Source organism: Apodemus sylvaticus, chromosome 23 (assembly GCF_947179515.1).
Source record: "Apodemus sylvaticus chromosome 23, mApoSyl1.1, whole genome shotgun sequence".
NCBI lineage: Eukaryota > Metazoa > Chordata > Mammalia > Rodentia > Muridae > Apodemus > Apodemus sylvaticus.
This window is the reverse complement of record NC_067494.1, coordinates 9995900-10003830: the sequence shown is the minus strand read 5'-3', so window position 1 is coordinate 10003830 and position 7931 is coordinate 9995900.

Sequence of the window (7931 nt, the reverse complement as noted above, 5' to 3'; positions counted from 1 at the left end):
ACTACAATTCTCCAGAGAAGTCGGGTATGATTTGTTCCTAGTTGCTGGCTGCTTTTAATCTTTTACGCCTGAATATTTTATTGGATGTAAGGGTTTTGCCTGCATTCGTGTCTGTGTAGGCTGTGAATGTCTTGTGCTATCAGGGGTTGGAAGGAGGCATCAGATCCCTTGGAAGTGAAGTTACAGCTGATTTTGAGCTGCTGTACCGGTGCTGAGATCTGAGTCTGGGTCTTCGAATGCTCTCAGCCACTGAGCCATCTCTCCAGCCCCTTATGATTTGCGTTTTGTTTTGTTTTTGATTTCTTATTTAATTAAAAGAGAAGATCACAACAAATTCTGCTTTCCAGAAACCTTTGAGGAAAAACTTAAATATGCAGAGAGGCAATTTTAGGCCAAATTCATTTCAATTTAATATTTCCCAGTCATTAAGGATCAATTACCGTAGTAATTAAAGGGAATCTGGTTGTTGTATCATTAGCAACTACTGCACGAAATGTCTTCTACTATCTGAGAGAGAACAACAAAGTGATTGTGTCAGACTTGCAAATGTTCTCTTTTGCTTTATTAAAGAAATGGTTCTGGAACTTCTGATGCTTGTCTGAACATGTGCGAGGGTCCCTCTGGGTCACATCTGCACATGTGCGAGGCTCCCTCTGGGCCACGTCTGCGCGTGCGTGAGGTTCCTTCTGGGTCATGTCTGAACATGCGCGAGGTTCCCTCTGGGTCACATCTGCACATGTGCGAGGCTCCCTCTGGGCCACGTCTGCACATGCGCGAGGCTCCCTCTGGGTCATGTCTGCACATGCGCGAGGTTCCCTCTAGGCCACGTCTGCGCGTGCGCGAGGTTCCCTCTGGGTCACATCTGCACATCCGGGAAGTTTCTTCTCTTTTTGTCTTTTTTCACCTGAAGGAGATACCACAATGTGCATGAAGAAGATTGCACTGGATTATAAACTTGATTCTCCACAAAGACCTGAAGAAAGTAAGAAGCGGACAGTATAAAGACCGTATAAACGGAGTAAATAAAACAAACGCCTTTCCCCCTAAATAACCCAAAAAGATTAATGATTTTTAAAAATTAAAAGACATGTTAGGTTTTCGAAAGTGCGTTATGTGAAAATAGCCAAGAACTGAGACTGGAGAAGGGGCGTCCCTAAGTCTCTTAAAGCTCTTCATTCAAAGAAAAGGATAGAGATAAGATTTTTGAAATTATAAATTTTTATAAGCACATATAGTAATTTAACAGACATGAAAACACAGGTTTTTTTTTTTTTGCCTTTTTTCAAATTTGTGTGTGTGTGTGTGTGTGTGTGTATTTTCTGAGACAGGTTTCTCTGTGAAACCTTGGAACTTTTTTATGGACAGGCAGGCCTTGAACTCAGAGATCCGCATGTCTCTGTCTTTCACATGCTGGGATTAAAGGCATGAACCACCATGCCTGACTTTTCACACATTCTTGATAAAATTCAAGAAGAAAGAAAATAAGGAAAAATAAATGAAGAACAAGTGGAACAAACAGGTAACAACCAGGAAGACGTTGTAATTCATACCCATGGATGACTTTACCAGAGGACAGTCTGTGTCTGCTAATTAAAAGATAAGGGTTAAAGACAGAAGTCAAGGAAAGACTCTTCACTGTCTACAGACTGCTCACTTTAAATGTGAAAGTGCTAAAATTGAAGAGACAGATAAAGTCAAACCTCAGCTGAATGAAAGCTGAACAAGCTAAATTTTATATATATATATAAAATGTTCCCTTTACATATAAAACATATACATATATACATTGTATACATGTAATGTTCCCTTTACATATAAAACATATACATGTACATATATACATTATATACATGTAATGTTCCCTTTACATATAAAACATATACATATATACATTATATACATGTAATGTTCCCTTTACATATAAAACATATACATATATACATTATATACATGTAATGTTCCCTTTACATATAAAACATATACATATATACATTATATACATGTAATATTCCCTTTATACATAAAGCATATACATATATACACATACACATTGTATACATATATACATTATATACACATTATATATACATATGTGTTATACATATATATAAAGCCATGGCATAATAATGAAAGAGCAGTTCATCAGAAGACATAGCCACACTACATGGGCATACATATAGTTTCTGTTCTTTGAAAACTGTGAAGTAAATTCAAATACTTGACTCACCTTGAGCTCACTAATGTTTGTAAACCATTCCTTTTGATAGCAACAGTTTTTTTTTTTACTTTAACAACTTTATTTGTGTGTGTGTGTATGTGTGTGTGTGTGGTTTTATTTGTATGTGTGTGTGTGTGTGGTTTTATTTGTGTGTGTGTGTGTGTGTGTGCCATTCAATCCCTCAATCACATTTCTAGATAACTAATCAAATGAAAATCATACCTTTTGTTATTTAAAAAACTGTATTCTGGTCCTTATAGACATTTTATTCATAACAACTGCAAACTACAAGTAGCCATCTGGTAGTTATAAAAAGCTATATCATACGCAGACAGTCGGCCGAAAAGTAACACAGTATTGATTCTAACAACAATGTGGAAAGATCTTAAGTGCATTGTGCTACGTGAAACAAGACACTCTAAAGGTGAGGCCTTGTACTCCCGTGTTGTGTATTGATGTCAGTGGCGATGGGGCGGAGCTACAGATCCACTCTCACACCCCGGGCAGCCAATGGCGATGGGGTGGAGCTACAGATCCACTCTCACACCCCGGGCAGCCGCCTTGTACTCCCGTGTTGTGTATTGGTGTCAGTGGCGATGGGGCGGAGCTACAGATCCACTCTCACACCCCGGGCAGCCTCAGGAGGAGCTTTAACCTCTTAGGGTCTTGGCTCAGGTCAATCTAGGATTTGTGGCTTCAATACAGAGAAGCAGCTGAAGAGTTAAGATGGAGTATGAAGAAAGATGCTTAGGTGAGGAGAAAAACTCGCCTGAGAACGTGCCCATAGGTTTCTCTCAGAAATCATACAGTAAGATATATCCTAGGGCAGGTACTGATTCCTGTAGGAGCTTTGAGATTCACTGTCTTAGTATATCACCATTTGGGGGCGGGAGGGGTGGTGGTTCTCAAGCTGTATCTGAAAAGGTGCTAAGACAATGAATTCATGAAATTCTTAGGCAAATGGATGGAACTGGAGAATATCATCCTAAGTGAGGTAAACCAGTCTCAAAAGAACACTCAAGGTATGCACTCACTGATAAGAGGATATTAGCCTAGAAGCTTGGAATACCCAAGACACAATTCATATATCAAATGATGCCCAAGAAAAAGGAAGGAGTGGCCCCTGGTCCTGGAAAGGCTCAGTGCAGCAATGTAGGGGAATACCAGGACAGGGAAGTGGGAAGGGGTGGATGGGGGAACAGGGGGAGGGAAGAGGGCTTATGGGACTTTAGGGGAGGGGGAATCCAAGAAAGGGGAAATCATTTGAAATGTAAATAAAGAATATATTGAATTAAAAAAAGAGAAAAGGTGCTAAGAACAAAGCCCTCTCCCGTCCCCCACCCTTTAATATGTGAGATCTGTGAGGTGGATCCAGAGACTCCTTGTATGGAATTATAATCTGATAAACTAACCCCAGAAGCCACTAGTGTTGCACAAAGGGTTAGTATCATCATCTGTCTGTAAATCGTGTTTCTGGGGAGATTCCTAGAAAACATTGCCTTTACTGCTGGGAAGGGAAAGAGACTTTGTGCAGTTGTTGATTGTGCTGGACGCTTGCTTCATTGCTAGTAAGTTCATCCTACTTCCTGGATAAGGAGTTCCTTATTCTCCTCAAGTCCCCATAAAGAAAGCCTTGTCTTTCTATCTGCCTTATCAGGACCAGAAAATATCATAGCTGCCCAGGTTAGAGGAGAAGGCATATTGGTTTAAAGGGAGCAGAAGGAAATGTTTAGGATAATGGAAATGTTCAGAACCATATTGAAAGATGCATTGTGTGTTTGTCAAAAGTCCATTTAAGTATATATTATTATATATACACTAATATATATATGTATATATATATACATATATATATATATATTCAAATAACAACAAAAAATCAGCCTCTTTGAAAAGAAATCAATACCCCCCAGGAAAGAATATAAACCTACAACAAACAAAAGTACCACACTGCACTGCAGCAGGTAGGGACAAAGAGCTGACCTTCATAAAATTTGGGAAGAGTGTTTTGACTTAATTCCCTATGACCCAAGGGCACAATATTACAGATTTTACTTTTGTCGCATGTGTATGAGCCGGTAACCCTGAAACAACCTTAACATTACACAGGCAAACAAATTGTGGCTCAAGCCAGATAGGTTCTTCCTTGTTAGAGAAAGAAGTCTACAAAATCCCAGGACAGTTTGGGGGACACATGGGATGCCACCTTACAGGAAAACAGATCGGCATAAACTCCTGTGCGTAGATACAGAGAAAGTAGATGGAATTATAAATATGTATGTATAGAGGACCTTCCAGAACATATTTGCTTCCTAGCTTTATCTATCTCCAAGAGAATTCATTACAATAACAGTAGATTCTCTGGTCTTGTTTTCTAAACACTTTTTAACAATAAAAAAGAACAGATTTTTATATTAATATGAACAGGTATAGAGTTGGAATAAAAATAAAAGTTTAAGGTAAGCCTGGAGCATCTTAGTTTTTATTTTTTTATTTTTTATTTATTTTTTTATTTTTTTGGTTTTTTTGAGACAGGGTTTCTCTGTGTAGCCCTGGCTGTCCTGGAACTCACTCTGTAGACCAGGCTAGCCTGGAACTCAGAAATCCGCCTGTCTCTGCCTCCCAAGTGCTGGGATTAAAGGCATGCACCACCACTGTCTGGCCAAGCCTGGAGCATCTTATGCCAACAAATGTGAAATAAAATTAGAAGACCTGCCAAATGGACAAAGTAGCCAGCCAAAGAGAACACGCTGAGTGGGCTCGGATGATAATCAAGCTCAGGCAATAAAGTGATTCCCACACAAGCGGGAGGAACTGAGTGTGCATCTCCAGCACCTGCCTAGAAACGCAGGTGTCACAGCAGACCATGCAGGTCCTCAGCACTGAGAAGGATCCCTGGAGTGTGCTGGTGACCATCCTAGCTGGGTCAAGGTGCTGTAGGCTCAATAAGAGACATTGTCTCAAAGCATTAGGTGCAGGGCAATCAAGAAAGATACCCAGGAATGACTTCTTTCTCCACATAAATACACATATATGGGCATGCACAAGTAGCCCCCATAAACATGTACACACACACACACAGAGAGAGAGAGAGATCCAAAATGATGGAACAATGAAGAGACAATTGAATTAAAAGGACAAATAATAAAATAAAGGTCCACAAACCCATGCTGATATAAATAAGAAACAAATCTGGGAGTAGTGACAAAGCTCTCCATATACACACAGACATACACATGTGTACACACACAGAGAGAGAAATAGAAAGCTAGCTCTAGAAAAATAATCACAAGAGTCCTGCTGAATGTTGCTCAAAATTCACTGGTAAACTTTTAATTAATTTACAAAACTTTAAAGAAATATAAAATCCGTGCACCATCTCAAAATATTTCTCCCCAAAGATTGGTTACTTAGTGTTGCATTTTCAGTTTAGTCCCATAATTTCCTGTTACTCTTGTTTGCAGTGGTGTTTGAGACATTGTTTTACTATGTACTCTAGATTGGCCTCAAACTCACAGCAATTCTCCTGCCTAAGCCTCCTGGGCACTGGGATTTCATGTATATGCCCAGGCCATAAACTTAATGTTCTTTCCTTCTAAATATGGAGTTTAAGTCTGCTCCTCTTGATTAAAAAAAAAAAAAGAGGCATGGGATACTTCTGTACTGTTATATGGAAATGAAAATAGTCCTTTGCCCTTGGGGGAACTCAGACACCACCATAACCTAGAGACCGAACGCACCATCACCAAACAACAGGTCATGTCCATGTCCCTTCCTTCTGAGGTGACATAACATGAAGAGAAGGCCACTTTCTCTGTGGCTTGTTTTCCAAATACCTCTGATCCTGCCCATTTGCACAACTCATCAGAGAAAGGTAAACTGAGATTATTATGTATTATGCAGAACTCTTGATTTAAAAAGTATCAAGGTCATGACAAAGAAAACCAGAAATAGTCACAGATGGGAAGAGACAAAGGAAACACTGTGAAAGCACAGTGTGGGTTCCTGAACTGGCTCCCGGAACAAACAGAAGTTAGAAAACCTGTTTAACTGAAGTCAGTAGTTTAATTGCTGCTACAGTACAGAGATTCACTCCTTGTTTTTAACAAATGTCATACAAGTTGTTACCTTTAAGCATCTGAATGAGCTTTATATATGAAATCTGCAGAATCTGTGGGAAGTCTTCTAAACGTTTTTCTACATCATTTATTTATTATGTGTGCATTGGTCATACATGAGTTCAGAAGGCATGGGAGTCACTTCTCTTCTTGCACTGGGTGAAAACTGGAGTTTGAACTCCCATTTCTAGGCTTAATGGCAAATGCCTTTACCTACAAAATCTTCTCCCTGCCCCTGCTCAATCTGCCTGCCAGCCTGCCTGCCTGTTTGCCCATCTGCCTGCCTGCCTGCCTGACTGACTGTCTGCCCACCTGCCTGCCTGCCTGTCTACCCACCCACCTGCCTGCCTGCCTGTCTACCCACCCACCCGCCTGCCTGCCTGCCTGTCTGCCAGCCTGCCTGCCTGTTTGCCCATCTGCCTGCCTGCCTGCCTGCCTGCCTGCCTGACTGACTGACTGTCTGCCCACCTGCCTGCCTGCCTGTCTACCCACCCACCCGCCTGCCTGCCTGCCTGTCTGCCTGCCTGACTGTCTGTCTGTCAATTGATTGCAAGGCCTCCCTCTACAACTCATTCTGGTCTCTAGCTTTCTATGCAGGTCAAGTGGGTCTCGAATTCACAGCCACCTTGCTCCATTCTCCAGAGTTCTGGGATTTCAGGCATGAACTATCATGCTCGACTTGCAACTTTCCTATGTCTAAAATTATTCTAAAATTTAAAGAATAGCACGCACACACATTAAAATGAGGAAGTAGGAACAGCAGATGATAGTTAAAGATAACTCTGCAAGCCAAGCGTAGAAATAAGAAAACCTCCAGTGTGTGGTCATGCTGTTGCCAGGACGGAGGTGGGAGCAGAGACTGAAGTTCCTTAAAGTATTATAGTTCGTGGAAATCCGGGATCCAAAGTGTGTGATCCTTAGCTTAGATGCAATGTGACTCAACAGTGTAATGTCTGAATTGAGGTACCTTTAAGAGTGAGTGGGTTTTTCAGCAGAGAGGATCCTGGGACCAAAACTTAAAGTAGGACTGTCTGAAGCAAAGCAGACATGATCAACCCTGTTCTGTAAGCACAAAAAGTTTGGACATACTTTTGGAAGTTTACCACAATAAAAAGGTTAGACTTAATTTCGAGAGCCGTGTTTTCTATAATGCATACTTGAAAGCCGTTTGAAGAGTTTCTATTGCTGTGATAAAACACTATAACCAAAAGCAGGTTGGCAACGAAAGGGTTTGCTCCGTCTCATAACTTTTACTCTATAATCCAGGGAAGTCAGGTCGGGGACTCAAGGCAGAAACTTGGATGCAGACACTGAAGCAGAGGCTGTGGAGCGAGGCTGTATCCTGGCTTGCTCCTCATGCCTTGCTCATCCTGCATCCTAACACGGTCCAGTATCACCAGCCCAGATGTGGCACCACCCGCTGTGTGCTCTGCCTTTGCCACGTCAATCACCAATCAGGGAAACGCCCTGCAGGCTCGCCCTCAATCCAGGCTGATGGGGGCATTTTCTCAATTGATGCTTCCTTTCCCCCCAGACAACTCCAACTTTTCTAAAGATGACATAAAGCTAGCCAGTGTAAATGCATTCTCCAATAT